The following is a 16967-nucleotide window of genomic DNA, read 5'->3' as shown; positions in this document are numbered from 1 at the left end:
AACTGTGCTCTGTAGGGTCTTCTAGGTACCCATAATGGCATAGGAACAAAGCAGAGACGAAAGGCAGGTGGAGAAGAATGGAGGTGGTTGAATGGTTAGGTAGTAGAGCTTCTGAAGAAGGACAGCAGGACCTTCAGCTTCCAGCTGTTTAGAAATCACCATCACTTCTTTTAAATGTTGATCCAGACTAGTTTTTCCCCAGTTTACAGAAGTTACCTGTTTTGGTCTAGCTTCATTAAAAGCCCTCTATGTATGGGAGAAAATCCAGAAAACCAATAGCATTTGGGTGAGTTAAGATATTGTTTAATGTAGGCTGGGAGCTGCTCCTGACTGAGCCACAGAGTGTTAGGGAAGGGGAGGTGACTCCTAGTAGACAGAATTCTGATTTATCCCAGGATCCCTTTCCTGAGGGGCTATTGTCAAATTATACAAGAACAGTAAGAAAAGAAAGGAAATACCTTTAAAGTGTTATTGGTCTTTTCTTATAGGAGGAGGAGGGAGTGGGGGGCAGATATTAGAAAGCACTTTGGGAATTCATTAGTGAATTGAAATGGCTTTTCACCTATATACACTGACAAGTAATCTTCAGGGCAACTAGAAAACCAGGCCAGGGGGACACCACTGTCTTCTAGATAGAGTCTTGGCCTTCCTAAGAGCCCCATATTCTCCTTGCTCCAGCTCTGGGGGCTCCACACCCTGCTCCTTTAGGAAGTAACTCTCCCCTCTTTAGGGATTGCTTTTCAATGATGAACCTATAGATCATCATCTTTGTGTCTACATTCTTCTCCTAGGCAAACATTTGCGTCTTGGGAAGGTCTGGATAATTCCATGACTTCCTGTCTCGGGTCATTTTCTATTCCTTCTTCTCATTCATTACAGACAGTGCTGTGGTCAGAATATGTCCCCTCCAAATTCATATGTTGAAACTCTAACCCCCCCAAAGTGAAGATAGTATTAGTAAGTGGGGCCATTCTGAGGTGCCTATGTCTTGAGGGTAGAGTCCTCCTAAGTGGGATTAGTGCTCTTATAAAAGAGGCACCAGTGAGATCCTTAGCTCCTGGGGGTGGGGGTCTCCCGGTAGCTCTTAAATGCTTCAGCACAGTCTCTTGGTCCACCTTACTACAAGGGAACAAGGACATGTAATCTTTCCATTTGCCAGAAAGAAAGAAAAGAATGGTCATTAGTTCTACTATAGGCCACTCTTTTGTTTCACTTTCGTTCCCACTGCAGAACACACCAAACTTCTTCCCAAAAGAAACAAACATGAAGTCCAAACCTGGAGCTCACAGTCTAGAGTCTGGGTAGTGTAAGGTTCATGTGCTACTCGTACAATGTTGGAAGGCTACAAGTCCAGCTGGGTTTATGGTTCCTTTGACTATAAATCTCTCCCAAAATTATTTAATAAGCTGCTTGTCTCTGATTTCAGTAAACTATATTTGCTAAAACTGTTATGGTTCTTTTTAAAACATGGTTCCCAGATCTACTACATGCTTTTGCTTTCTTGCCCCATTCTCTCTCCCCACTAATTTGTTTCTATCTGTCTTTCTCTCTTGCCAGTACAGCAGGTACCCTGAGTAAACATGAGATTATAGTTTTCTGTGGGAAACCTTCACCTTTATTTTGAGCTTTCTGTGGCTCTTTACCAGTTGAATTCCTTACTTTTATCTTTGCCCTAAAGTTCCTGAACTTACTGAGAGGTATTATCAATAGGTGTAGAAGCCATACTTTTAATTTGGCCTTTCTATGGATTTATTTTATTTTATTTTATTTTTTAAGATTTTATTTATTCATTCATCAGAGAGAGAGCGAGAGAGAGAGGCAGAGACACAGGCAGAGGGAGAAACAGGCTCCATGCCTGGAGCCCGACGTGGGACTCGATTCCGGGTTCCCAGGATCACACCCTGGGTTGAAGGTGGTGCTAAACCGCTGAGCCACCAGGGCTGCCCCTGATTTATTTTAATGGACTTTTTCAAGGCTACCCCAAATTCTCTCTTAGAGTTTGGAGTCTAAAACCTGTCAGGTTTTCCAATTTTGCAAGTCCTTACTTTTCTTAAATATCTCTATTCCTTTTCATTTCTGCTTACAAATCAACCAATTCCTTTTTGAGCTTATAAAGCCTTGCCAAAACATAGTCAGCAGCAACCAATATGCGCTAGAAACATTGTTTTCTAATTTTTTCCCCTCAGGCCACATTTTCTTTAGCCACATAATCTTTCCAAATTAATGCAGGAGTTAGTTTTATTAGTAGCCAGGTAAGAATTGCGGTCTTTCTAGCCCTCCATTATCAGTTTCCATGCTGCTCACCAGTAGACTGCTAAGCTAATGTCACATATTTTAGGAAAGGAAGTGAAACTTCTTTAAGAAAACTAATAATAAAGCACAGAAAAAGTTATTTCCTTTTGGTTGTTGTCTACAGCTAAAGTAAAAAGAAAAATCCCTCCCTTAATTCATCCCCTTATATGTGGGTATGGGAAGATAGTGGAGAAATGGGGGCAGATTGTGGGAAAGATGATAGATTATTTTTTATCATAGAACCGTCCTGCAGCAGACACCAATATTTGGTCCAAACTAATCACAAGACTCCATCAAATTGCAAGGGAAATGGTGAAAGAGAACTGGATAAGCGCAAGCATGTGAAGTCTACCGTGTGTTGTAGGATCAGTTTTTCTAAATTCCCCTATTCACCCCTTAATCTTTTTAGCCTTCTGTTTGTTTCCTTATTACATATGACAGTTTTATAATCTTTTATTTGCTACTTACTGTTTTTTCATCTATGCAACTAGATTATGTGTTTCATGAAGGCAAGGATCATGCTTGATTTAATTCCTTTTTGGTTACACAGTTCTTAGCATAGTGCCCAGGATGTTATAGGTGTTCAATAAATATTCATGGATATAATGAGTGAATCAATGAATGAGTCAATGAATGAATGAGAATCTGACTTGGATATTCTCTTCTCTTACTGCAGAGCTAGCACCATGTCTACTTTGTTTAGCTCAGAATTTGAACCCTTTTACAGATGCCTGCCTGAGCATCTTGAATTGTGACAAACAGTAGGTAAATCTACCCAGGGAGGAGGAGGAGGACAACACCATGGAGAAGATAGGGCCATGGGACAGGTTCCAGGTTACAGTTGAAGGGCCCTCTGGACAGCTACTCCCACTCAGTTTTGTCAGAGTCACCAAGCCACAGTGGGGGGATGGCAGAGCTGCAGGTGCTGGCAGAGTAGGGATTCTCCCATAACTTCCTCCTTCCTGCCCAGCTCAGCTTGTTTACTCAGCAGAGTTGTCTGGTATACAGAACTCATCTTCCCCACTACCAGCCCCATTTCTCCACCATCTTCCTCTGCCATACATCACTGAATTTCTCAAGGGAGGGATTTTTCTTTTTACTTTAGCTGTAGACAGCAACCAATTTTTTTTTCTATATTTTATTGTTAGATTCCTTAAAGACGTTTCACTTCCTTTCTTGGAAGCAGTGAGCCAAGCAGGAATAGGTTTTGTTGACACCTGGTCTCAAGCTTGGGTATTATGACTCTACTTTGGCACTCTACCTCCAGGAGTGCCAGGCACCTAACTTAACTTCTCAAGGTAACTTAAGTTTGACTATTAATGACACTTTTGCGGCTCTCCTCCTAACTTGGTGACTGTTCATCTAAATGTCCTTCCCAGGTTCCTCCTCAGAACCATTGATATTGGTACTCGCTAAAACTCAATTCTTTCCACATACACTACTTGCATAATCTTCTCTTGGGGCCACCACTGGCTAGATGTGTGACCTTGGGCAAGCTTTTGACCTCTCTGTGCCTCAGTTTTTTCATCTGTAAAATGAAAATAACAGTATTATGTGCCTCCTTGGGTTGTTGTGAAGATTGAATGAGTTGATACATATGACATTCTTTTTTTTATTTTATTAAGTTTTTATTTTAATCCCAGTAAACATACAGTGTTCTATTAGTTACAGGCATACAATATAGTGACTCAACAATTCTATACATTGCTCAGTGCTTGGCAGTATACTCTTAATCCCTGTCACCTATTTTCCCCATCCCCCGACCCACTTCCCCTCTGGTAACCCTCAGCTGGTTCTCTCTTAACTGAGTCTCTTTCTTGGTTTCTGTCTCAGTTGCTCTTTTTTCCTTTGTTCATATGTTTTCTTTCTTAAATTTCATGCATGAGTGAAATCATATGATATTTGTCTTTCGCTGACTTATGTTGCTTAGCATTATACTCTCTAACTCCAGTCACGTTGTTGCAAATGGCAAGATTTCATTCTTTTTTATGGCTGAATAATACTCCATTGTGTGTATATATCACCTCTTCTTTATCCATCCATCCGTCAGGGGGCACTTGGGCTGCTTCCATAGTTTAGCTATTGTAAATAATTCTTCCATAAGCATAGGGGTGCATGTATCCTTTGGAATTAGTGTTTTCATATTCTTTGAGTAAATACTTAGTTGTTCTATTACTGGATCATAGGGTAGTTCTATTTTAACTTTTTGAGGAACCTCCATACTGTTTTTTACAGTGGCTGCACCAATTTGCATTCCTGCCAACAGTGCACGAGGGTTCCTTTTTCTTCACATCCTCACCCACACTTGCATTTCTTTTTTTTTTAAATTTTTAAAAGATTTTATTTATTTATTCATGAGACACACACACACACAGAGAAAGAGAGAGAGAGAGAGAGAGAGAGAGAGAAAGAGAGAGGCAGAGATACAGGCAGAGGGAGAAGCAGGCCCCATGCAGGGAGCCTGATGTGGGACTCGATCTTGGGTCTCCAGAATCACACCCTGGGCCGAAAGTGGCACTAAACAACTGAGCCCCCTGGGCTGCCCCACTTGCATTTCTTGAGATAGCTGTAACATTCTTGGAATAGTGCCTGGCACATGGTAAGTGCTCAGAAAGTGCTGTCAATGACTGTTCTCTTTTCCCATGTCTTTGACAACCAACCATATATTACCACTTCTACATCTCTACCTCCAGCCCCTCCCCTCCTAAGTTCTCCAGAGGCTTTTCTAGTTGCCTAGCAGACATTTTTGCTCATATGTCCAGCAGTCATCTCAAACCCCAAAAAGAGCTTATTTCCTCCCTAAAACTTATTTCTCCTCCAGCTTTTTGATGACCCTTAAGGATGTCAGTCTTTTAAGCTAGAAAACTTAGGGTCCCCTGTGTGTGCCACTCCATTTCCTGCGCAGCTCGATGCTGCCTCAGGGCTGTCCCTCATATCAGACCTCTTCTCCACCCTCGCTGAAAATAGACCGGGTCATTATTACCTCACTCTCCTCTGGTGGATGCCACACAGTCCTGTCAGAGTTAGCTTCCTGGAAGAAATCTGAATAGGCTGGAGAAACCGTTCTGCCCATGTGAATAGGATACAAAGTACAAAAGCCCATGGCAATATTGTTCATGTTAGGCAAGAATTGACTTAAAAAAGTCAAAGAACAAATATCCGACAGCATCACACAAAAGAAATTGCAAAACACTCAGATGGGAGAATGCTACTCAGCCGCTGAAGTACATAAATGGCTGCTACAGCACCAACCAACCAGGATGAGTCTTACAAACATGTGGAGCAAACACAAAGAAGATTTTAAATATGATTCCAACTATAAAAACTTCACAAGCAGTTAAAATGAAATTTTGTTTTCTGCGGAAGTAAATGAAAGCAGTGAAACAGTAAAGAAAAACAAAGTAGTGGTGAAGAATCACAAAGACAGTGGTTATTACCTTTGGGGTTTGAATGGGGTTACGATTGGGATTGGGAGAAGAGGTAGGTGTTCGCAATGTTATATTTCTATTCCAGGATGAGGGGTACAGAAGTGTTTGCTTTAGAACGATGCTTTATACAGTATATTTGTTTTAGTAGTTTTCTGACCATGGGTTATATTTTTCAATTTGTAAGGCAGGAAAAGAAAGAAATCCAATCACTTTATTTTCCAGTTGAAAACGCCCATCGTCAAGAGGACAAATTTCGTATTCCCCGTGTTGACCCGAAAGCTCTTCCCAGTCCTGCTTCAGTCACCTCTGTCCACTCCATCCCATATACCTCAGTTTCCTAAAGGACTGACCCCGTACATTACCCATTCTTATGTATCAGTGTCCTTCACTTCAGTTGTGTCTTTTCATTTGCTTGTATTGCTGCTTTGTTTTTTTTTTTTTTTTAAGATTTTATTTATTTATTTGACAAAAGCAGGGGGAGCGGAAGGGGGAGAGGGAGAAGCAGACTCCCTGCTGAGCAGGGAGCCGGATGCAGGCAGGCCTCTATCCCAGGACCCCGGGATCATGACCTGAGCCGAAGGCAGATGCTTCACCAAATGAGCCACCCAGGTGCCCCTCATGTTGCTGCTTCGAATGACATTTCCCTGTTCTTCACCTGGAAAACTACTCTCCTCCTTTAATAGTCCAATGTCCTCTCTTCATTGATGCTATCCTCAAAACCCCAACCAGAGTCAGTGGTCCTGTTTCCCTCCTCCCACACTATTGAAGAAGAGAGTAACTCAGCAGTAGTTTTTAAGGTGCCTCTTGCAACATTCCTTTCCAGAATTCCATCTCTCCTACTAAGGGGGGGGGGGTGGAGATTAGAAAGAGTGTCACACTCCTACTGTCATCACAGTGTCACTCAATAAAGTCAGTCAGTCCCCGCCCACAGCTCTTCTCACTCCTGAAGTAGCCCTCACCACATTGTGTATTAGCTTTCTCTCCTTACACAGTTGTCTCAATTGATGCCATACAACTTTTGTGAGAATTAAAGTGAGATAGTGTAAAGAACCCCGCACGGTTTCAGTTACATTTTCTAAGATTTTTTAGCAGTCATTACTCAGAAATGTGCTAGAGGGCGCTAATTCACTGCCGTAATAGGTTATTGTGCTCTGTGGGGTGTTAACACTTGACTCCGATCATCTAGCAGAGAATCAAAGAAAGGTTAGTAAACAAAATATCAGCCATCTGTATTCAGTGAAATAAATGAATATAGTTCAAGAATTTAAGTCTGCAACTTACTTGAAATTATTTGGGGGGAGAACAATCCAACAGTTGGATTGATGGCATCATAAACTTGTTTGCATCCCTGTTTCTTTATTTCCCAACCTAGGACAGGGTGCAGCTTGCAGTGGAAATGTTCAAGCAGGCAACGTTGATTTTGGTGACGCCTTCATGTGCACTAAAGTGAAGAAATGCCAAACATGGTGCTTCTTCCACTGTGAAATGAGAGGATTGGGCTAGATCATCTTCAGAGTCCCTTTCAACTCTATCATTCTGTAAAACACAATTCTAGTTCTAGAAGGAAATAGGCATGATCTCCAAAAATATATACATTCAAGCAAAGCGTGACAAAATTGAATCAAAAGGGAAAAACAAAGAATTGCTTAAATCTTCCAAAACAGGAAGACAAAACAAAATAAAAGAACTGTTCCATTTGTTCCTTCCATAGAATGCTGGGATTTAAAAAGCAGTGTGAGTGACAAGTGACTGGCTATCTGAAAGATGGCACTGATTCTGAAATATTTTCTAGCCTCTCTTACACTGAATGTTCTCCACACCCATTAACGATTATTTCAGACAAACCTTTGTCTTCTTTAGGAGGGTGATAAAGTAGGCTTACTTTATATGAAGTATTAGCCAGCCAATTTAGAGCATTATAGTTTTACAATGACTTCATTCATTTCAACCACCTGAAAAACCACAAGCTGTTATGAATAAGAGCAAAGTTCAGGTAGTAACTCTTAGTTAAGAGATGAATATGAAGAAATCAGTAAATAATTTGCTGTTATGTTTATGAGGCATTTCTACTTCATAAGAATCAAAGTGACTCACAGTTTGGATATAAGATGAGACCAGAAACAGAACGCTGAAGTCTGATTTTGCACTGATGGTATATATCATATGCTCTCTGCAAGCTGTGCCGCGAGATCTTAAATTATGACAAATAGTTGTAATTCCTAAAACACGGGGGATGTCTTTTTAGAAGAGGAGGCAGGCTGGGACCCAAGGGGGGTAACACAGTAAAAATACTGCTTCAGTGGGCAACGTGGTACAGGTTCAGAAGGGCATTCGTCATAGTGACGCCAAAGCCCAGGTAAAAGGGAGCAGTGGTGAAAGATGAGAAAGAGCCCAGGATTGAGCCAGAAGCCCAGAAGAGTCAGGCGGGAGCAAAGAAAAATGAAAAAGAATCAGCAGGAGAGAGGCCAGTCCTGTATGAGGAACCCCTCACCCCCAGATCAGAAAACCTCCCCCAGTGGTAAATCAGCCTCACTCAAGATCTGCTCCTGGAATGCGGATGGGCTTTGAGCCTGGATTAAGAGGAAGAGTTTAGCTGAAGTGTAGGAAGAAGCCCCAGAGAGAAGAGACCAAATGTTCAGAGAACAAACTATCAGCTGAACCTCAGGAGCTGCCTGAACTATCCCATCAGTACCGGTCAGTACGTTCAGACAAGGAAGGGTACAGGGGCGTGGGCCTGCTGTCCCACCCGTGCCCACTCAAAGTGTCCTATGGCACTGGGGACAAGGGACATGATCTGGAAGGCCGAGTGACTGAATTTGTTCTGGAAACAGCCTATGTACCTAACACGGGTGGAAGTCTGGGGTGCCTGGTGGCTGGCAGTGCTGGGATGGAGCCTTTTGCAAGTTCCTGAAGGGCTTGGCTTCCCATACATCCCTTGGGCTATGTGGGGACCTCAGTGTGGCCCATGAAGAAATCCACCTTCTCTACCCCAAGGGAAACAAACAGCATGCTGGCTTCACTCGACAAGAACGTCAAGGCTTTGGGGAGTTGCTAAGGCTGTGCCACTGGCTGACAGTTTGGGGCACCTCTACCCCAAACCTGGGCTATGCTTATACCTTTTGGACCTACGTGAGGAATGTTCCATCCATAATCATTGGTTGGCACCTTGATTACTTTTTGTTGTCTCACTCTCTCTTACCTTGTGTTGTGTGACAGCAAAAGCTGTTGCAGGGCCCTGGGCAGTGACCACTGTCCCACACCCTAAACCTAGCACTGTGACCCCTCCCCTAAATTACTGTAAGCCTGGGAAATAAGTCCCCCAAGCTAGCTTTAAAACTTAACCCCCCAAATGTCTTTAAAAACTGCTCTCTGGAGAAATCTGCATTGCACTTTCCCATCTAAAAATGTGAATTCTTTAATCAGGCTTCTAGTGACACTTAGGTTTCTTTTGAACCCCCAATTTTCTCTCTCTTTTGTGCATTTCTTTTTTCTTTTATATTAAGCTTCCTTTGAACTGTTTACAGGAAAATAGAGCCGTCATTTCAAGATAAAATAAAACACGGGGATGTCTTTTAGTCTATGTTATTTTTTAAAGTCTGCTTTGACAAAAACATTTTTTGCTTGCTCTTTTCAGCTTCACAAGGTTGAAGGTAAAAGTTGCAGTGAGACTTTAATAGTTTTGACATGATGATGCTCACAGCTCAATAGTTTCAATTATTAGAATGTGGCATTTTAAACATTTCAAATAATTAAAAGCAAATATTAAAACTTTGTATTTTGCGCTTCATGAAGTAGCCCATAATAATTGCTGGGTATCTCTAGTCCCATTTCTTAACCTCTCTGAGCCTCGTTTCCAAATTCATATAATGGGCTGTAACTTGTATCTTCCTTATTTATATCCTTACTGCATTGGTGTGCAGATGGGTGCAAAATTCTTCTCTCTGGGTCTCAGTAAGATGGCTATTATTACCACTGCTAGCCAGTATGCTTTAACATAATAATGGTGTAAACATGGACAGGGCAGTGTGTTCATCAGTTGTTACACATTTTATAAAATAAGCCTCCCATGTGGGCTCTTTGTAGCCTATTTCAAAAACAGAACTTATTTTGTCATCCATCCTTCATTCCCTTTTTCTTCCTCTGGCACCCAAGTTGTTGTTGTTGTTGTTGTTATTATTATTATTATTATTTTAAGTGAAAAATGACCTCGCTGAAGCAGTGAATTCACAAAGGTCCTCTCATCATCTACGAGACTTTTAAAACATCCACTAAGCAAGACAGAAACTCTAGGAGAGAAAACATGTAGTAACTTATCCCAGCTACTCCTCTCGCCAGGTTTTCTCGGGAAGTGGGATGAACTGGTAGATCCCCCCCCCCCGCCCCCCGCACTGTCCCAGGTGCCGCAGCGACTCAGCTGCACTGGCCTGGCCTCTCTTGCTGGAATTGCACAACGTTGTGAACTCGAAAGGCATTCTCCTGGGCAATTACTTACTGAAGCTTAGCAACAGTCTGTTGACTACTGGTGGTTTACAGCATCCCACACAAACGTTGTGTTATTTTAAGTTGGGCTTTGATTTGGCATCGGGGCTTTCTGCCCCACTGGGGACCACTGCGTGTATAACAGCCTCGAGCAGCTGCATGGGCGCCCTGTTAACCTCTGTCTTTCTCCTGCGCCCTGTCCTGGAGGTGGACTTTTCGAACCACCACGTAGCCCAGAGATGGCAGTGCTGAAACAGTGCTAGGATGAGCACTGGGTGTTATACTAAATGTTGGCAAACTGAACTTCAATAAAAACAAAAAACAAAACAAAACAAAAGAAACAGTGTTAGGATCCAGTGGGAGCATCTCTCAGGGCCAAAGTTCACTGCTACGTGGGAGGTCTATGACGTGAGCTCACCATACCGGCTGGAGCTGTCCAGGGGAAAGTCTTCTGAGACACGGTTGTCTGTGCTCCATTCATGTGTTCAGTCTGGCAGTTGGTCAAGTGTTTTTTGAGTACCACGTAGGTGCCAGGCACTGTGCAAGAATCATGTACATACAACGAGCAGGAGGCCCGATCCCCGCCCTCAAGGAGTGTGGTCTGGTGGGGAAGTCAGAGTAGTGAGTTTTGTTTTCTCATTCTAAGTGTCAGCTACCCAAGGGCAGTCTTCAATAACAGTAATGTTGTGAGTTGTTATTGCAATTTGTGTTTCAACTTTGATAACAAGCTCTGTAAATGCATCTTTCAAAAATAATCACATTTTCCTTTTTTCGGTCCTTTTTCTATCAGGAACAGAGCTTTAAATACATACCAAGAATTCTCAGAACTCTAATAAATGGCATGGATCCATCCCTCTGTCATTAAAACAAATTCCTTAGAGAGTGGGATGAAGGAGCTAAGAAATCAAGATTGTCTGCACAGGAAGGCAACAAATTTCATTTATTTCCTGGCTGTCTCTTATCCTGAACAAGATTAAAAAGCAGTAAACAACACTTCCTGAAAAGTGAAAAGTAGAGAAGACTGACAAGATGTTCCCTTCACAAAGAAAAGGTAGTTCCTGTTATTACACTTCCTTTGAAAGAAAACGAAGGTGCCTAAACCAATGGAAATTTTTTTGTTGTTGTTGTTCAGAAAATAATTCCTAAATACATACTAAAATTACTTTTCATTGTTTAATTTGGAAAGTGTGGGCTAACTGAAATGTTTTTAGAAGCTCTTACCTTAAGAAAAACCCCCTTAGGGGCACCTGGGTGGCTCAGTCAGTTAAGCATCTGCCTTTGGCTCAGGTCATGATCCTGGGGTCCTGGGATCAAGCCCCACATCAGGCTCCCTGGGGCATCTACTTCTCTCTCTCCCTCTGCCCCCACCTCAGTGAGGCATCTACTTCTCTCTCTCCCTCTGCCCCCACCTCAAATAAATAAATAAAATCTTAAAAAAAGAAAGACAAAAGAAAATTTCCCTTAAACCAAAGCCTCAAAGGCCCATCCCAAATCATTAACGTTTCCTTTGGGACCCACCACTAAAATCATACGATCCTTCCATGACAAAGATTGCCCCATAACTAACTTCTAGACACAGCATGAGGAACAAGCAGCAGCCTTCCCATTCAGATGGTACTTCAACTGCTTGAGTTAATCAAAATGCCCATCCCATACCATTGGTACTATTATTTAAAAGTCAGATTAAAAAATTAAGGGGAAAAAGGGGGCATTACCTTTCTAGTCTTGTTTTCCACCACCCTCCATTATACACCCTCTACTCCAGCCACTCCAATCAACGTGGAGTCCCTGAAACACACAGGCTGAAAATAGAAAGGGCAGGAAGACTTAGACAATTTCCAAAGTTTATTAAGGGACAGTCGGGGGGATTGGGGCAGATGCATGGGAGGCAACTGTGCTCTTCTATAGTCTATGGGACTCAGAGGCACATACATCCTGAAGGCCCCTGGATTCATCATCTTTGATCTACATACTTCCACAAAACATCTATCCATCCCTTTGGTCACATGCTTTGCCTCTGAGCTGTGCCTTAAATATTCCCTCTCTAGACTTAGTTTTGGAACTGATTATCTCGTATCTATGGAAGGAGACAGACTATGGAAATGGCTTCTTATCTCTTCCCCACTGAGTCCATCCTCTATGTTGAAGCTCAAGTTGTCTTTCTAAAATACATTTCTGATTATTTCAAAAGAAAATCCTTCAATGGCTCTGCACTGCTTGCAGTGATTTCCAACTAGAGGGAATCCTCTTGCTAGAATGAGTTTATGGGAAATAGGGGCATATCAGCGCCACCTCGAGGATTTTTTGAAACCACACACACCTACACACACAGATGTGTGACATCTTCACCTCCCCTCTTTCAAGTCCTCTTAGCCCCCCATCCGCATATCCCACCTCGTGAAAATCACTGCCATATTGGATCAGTAATGGGCATTGTTGGTCTCCCTCGGTTATCCTAAAACATGAAAAAGGCTGAGGAGCCTTTACTGCAGAATAACGTCCAAATTCCTTAAGATGCTATACAAAGACCTCTTTAAAATTCTCCTAGCTTTACATTCCAGTCTTATCTTCAACCAGACCCCATTTCATGCCCTAGGAGCCAACAATGCCAATCTGGATGAATTCTTGAACGAGACTTGGTTTTTCATACTTCTGTTTCTTTCTGCTGTTCCATTTAGTTGGAATGCATTTCTCCCCTTACACAGCTGGTGACTTTCCATTTAACCTTTAAGAAGGCACCAACATGAACTATTGGGACTTCATCAAGATAAGAAGCTTTTGCATAGCAAAGGATACAGTCAACAAAACTCAAAGACAACCTACAGAATGGGAGAAGATATTTGCAAATGACGTATCAGATAAAGGGCTGGTTTCCAAGATCTATAAAGAACTTATGAAACTCAACACCAAAAAAACAAACAATCCAATCATGAAATGGGCAAAAGACATGAACAGAAATCTCACAGAGGAAGACATAGACATGGCCAACATGCATATGAGAAAATGCTCTGCATCACTTGCCATCAGGGAAATACAAATCAAAACCACAATGAGATACCACCTCACACCAGTGAGAATGGGGCAAATTAACAAGGCAGGAAACCACAAATGTTGGAGAGGATGCGGAGAAAAGGGAACCCTCTTACACTGTTGGTGGGAATGTGAACTGGTGCAGCCACTCTGGAAAACTGTGTGGAGGTTCCTCAAAGAGTTAAAAATAGACCTGCCCTACGACCCAGCAATTGCACTGTTGGGGATTTACCCCAATGATTCAGATGCAATGAAACGCCGGGACACCTGCACCCCGATGTTTCTAGTAGCAATGTCCACAATAGCCAAACTGTGGAAGGAGCCTCGGTGTCCATCGAAAGATGAATGGATAAAGAAGATGTGGTCTCTGTATACAATGGAATATTACTCAGCCATTAGAAATGACAAATACCCACCATTTGCTTCAACGTGGATGGAACTGGAGGGTATTATGCTGAGTGAAATGAGTCAATCGGAGAAGGACAAACAGTATATGTTCTCATTCATTTGGGGAATATAAATAATAGTGAAAGGGAATATAAGGGAAGGGAGAAGAAATGTGTGGGAAACATCAGAAAGGGAGACAGAACATGAAGACTCCTAACTCTGGGAAATGAACTAGGGGTGGTGGAAGGGGAGGAGGGCGGGGGCTGGGGGTGAATGGGTGACGGGCACTGAGGGGGGCACTTGACAGGATGAGCACTGGGTGTTATTCTGTATGTTGGCAAATTGAACACCAATAAGAAATAAATTTATTATTTAAAAAAAAAAAAAAGAAGGCACCAACAACTCTATCTTCAGCCAGAGCCCAGGCCTGGATTCCAGGACCAATCAGGTGTTTAGAAAATATACAAGCTCCCGACTCACCTGCCCCTAGTAATTCCTCCCGCAGCTGGCCATGTCTCATATCTGCCACTCCATTCTTCCACCTGACTTTTCACCTCAAAATCCGAGTCTTTGCTACAACCTATGAGGGCGGGTATGATCAGATCTTGTTTCCCAGCATCCTCCCCTCTCCCAATCCACTCCAGCCACACTGGCCTCCTATTTTTGAAACACCAAACACATACTGATGACAACAAATGCTGACACCAGGGCCTTTGTAACTTCTGTTCTCTCTACCTGGAATGCACTTCTCCCAGAAATCTTCCTTCCTTTTAAGTGTTTGCTCATATGTATCACATCTGAAATAGCTTTTTATAGAACAGTACCAGCTCACCATCACTTTTCATCCCCTCCCCTTGCTTGTTCTCCATAACGCTTATCACTACTTGACATATTGTATTTTATTGTGGTTGTTGTCATTCGCCTCTCCCCCTCACCCACTCACATCAGAATGTAAACTACCTGAGGACCAGGTTTTATGTTGTCCTCTGGCAAATCTCCAGTTCCTAAGAGTACCTGGCACAGAGTAGGTGCTCAGTAAATGTGTGTCATTGTCATTCCTACTTATCAACTCACCTGAAAAGTGATGTGGGGCTTCCAGTTAAACATACTGCATTCAGTATGAATTTATATCTGTTCCTTCCTGAAATGCCACTAAATTGACATAAAAGGATTTTTTAAAAGATTTTATTTATTTATTCATGAGAGACACACAGAGAGAGACAGAGGCAGAGACACAGGCGGAGGGAGAAGCAGGCTCCATGCAAGGAGCCTGATGTGGGACTTGATCCCGAGTCTTCAGGATCACGCCCTGGGCTGAAGGCGGCACTAAACCGCTGAGCCACCTGCTTTATTGAGCTGCTCAATAAAAGGATTTTTAAAAATAAAAAAGAGCATGGTACTGAGGGCCTCGATAGAGCCTACCCTGACCACCCTATTTAAAATTACACCCTCCCTAGGGCACCTGGGTGGCTCCGTTGGCTCAGCGGCCAACCTTGATTTCAGCTCAGGTCATGATCTCAGGGTCCTGGGATCGAGCCCTGAGTTGGGCTCTGTGCTCAGGAGGAGTCTGAGTCTGCTTAAGATTCCCTCTCTCCCTCTCCCTCCTCCCCTCTCCCCCATTCTCTCCTTCAAATAAATCTTAAAAAAAAAAAAACAAAACCACTGCACTCTCCCCTTCTCAATCTCAATTTCACACACCAGTACCTATTTATTACCTTTTAATAGGTCATGTAAGGTACTTATGAATTATGCTAAGTTGTCAGACTCATCCCTAGAACATAAGTGTCAAGAAGGCAGGATCTTCATTTCATTAACGTAGTATTCTAAGTGCTAGACCAGTGCCTAGAACTAAGTGGGTTCTCAAAAAAATTTTTTTTGTCGAATGAATGGATGGGGAATAGAACAAGACTGTGCAGCCGAGAGAAAATGGATGAATGGTAACTAAACAGGAGGCTGAAATCCAAGCCAGCAAGAGAATGGGGTTGCCATCAATGGATACAAGCCAGTTTGCTCTGCAGAACTGCAACGAGGCTTGGGAATTGGCAGCAGGTACCTCCGTCAGGGGGGATGCAGCTGGAAGCCGGAGGTGGAACTGCTGCAGGCAGAGCATACTTTGACTCCAGCAGAACAGGAGGCTTTGACTACCAGGGGAAACTGAGAAGAGGGATTCTGGATTAAAGACACAGCACAGCTGCGAGTGGAGATGCTGTACTTAATCAGAGGGTAAGTGAGACCTCTAGGCCTCTTCCTTCCTGCGTGCTTTGAGAACACGTGCAGCCAGGCGGACTGAGTACCTCCCTCTGCAGCATCCCACCACTGAAGTCACCGAAGCAAATGGAAACTTTCTCCGATTAACATTGCTCTGTCTGGGAGAAAACTCAGTACCATTTCGGAGGTCATGGAGTCATGCCTTCACAATTATGAGGAAAAGTTATTTCCAGCCTACACTTGTTGGTTAAATGATAGATCAAGTGAAGGACAGAATAAATATTTTAAAAAAGATTTTTACTTTTTTATTCATGAGAGACACAGAGAAAGAGGCAGAGACATAGGCAGAGAGAGAAGCAGGCTCTGCGAGGAGCCTGATGCGGGACTCGATCCCAGGACCCCGGGATCACGACCTGAGCCTCAACTGCTGAGCCACCCAGGCGTCCCAAGAATAAACATTTTTTTTCAGACATGCAAAGGGGTAAGATGTTTACTGCTTGTGCGTTCTTCCTCAGAAATCTGAGAGAGGAGATGCTCCACGGAAATGATATATTAATGAAGAAAAAGGAAGCACGGGATCCAGGAAACAGAAGATTTAGCCAGCAAAAGGCATAGAGAATCCTCAGAATTATGGGGAAAGGAGATCTGAGGACAATCAACATACGAGGAGGGCTGGCCCCAAGAACAAAAAGAACTGCCTGATTACATGGAGGTGTTGAACGGAGTCTGATTTCCACTCTTATTGGAAAAGTTTGGGGATAAAATGAAATTGCTTAACAACTGAGCAAATTCAAAAAAAGAAATAGCCATTAACTTTGGGGAAACCAAAGTTCTACATGCAAGGAAGTCAGATAGTACTCTATGTGCTCTAACCTGCAAGGCCTACTTACCATAGTTATAGCATTTAAATACTGAATACTGACTTAACCAAAAACTATAATAGCTCTGTTAGAAGGCTGGGGGTGAATGAAACAGGTGTGGAGAGAGGGGAGGTGGATAAGAGAGCTAAATCCTCTTGGTAACAAGTTTTGGACCTTATCACAAACAAGGGCATGATGGATGCCACAGCTAAAACAATCAGAAATTGGTGACTTCTGGAAAGCACGAATTTAGAGTGTGAAAGGAGAGGGCAGGAAATGTTTA

General features: G+C 42.7%; 1 pseudogene; it reads left to right on the top strand.

Moving 5' to 3' along the window:
• Positions 1–5742: 5742 nt before the first annotated feature.
• LOC112643472 (DNA-(apurinic or apyrimidinic site) endonuclease-like) lies at positions 5743–9180 on the top strand (annotated as a pseudogene).
• The last annotated feature ends 7787 nt before the right edge of the window (positions 9181–16967 follow it).

This window comes from Canis lupus, chromosome 1 (genome assembly GCF_003254725.2).
Source record: "Canis lupus dingo isolate Sandy chromosome 1, ASM325472v2, whole genome shotgun sequence".
NCBI classification, from domain to species: Eukaryota; Metazoa; Chordata; class Mammalia; order Carnivora; family Canidae; genus Canis; species Canis lupus.
The sequence above is the reverse complement of the archived record's forward strand: the minus strand, read 5'-3'. Positions and strand labels throughout refer to the sequence as shown.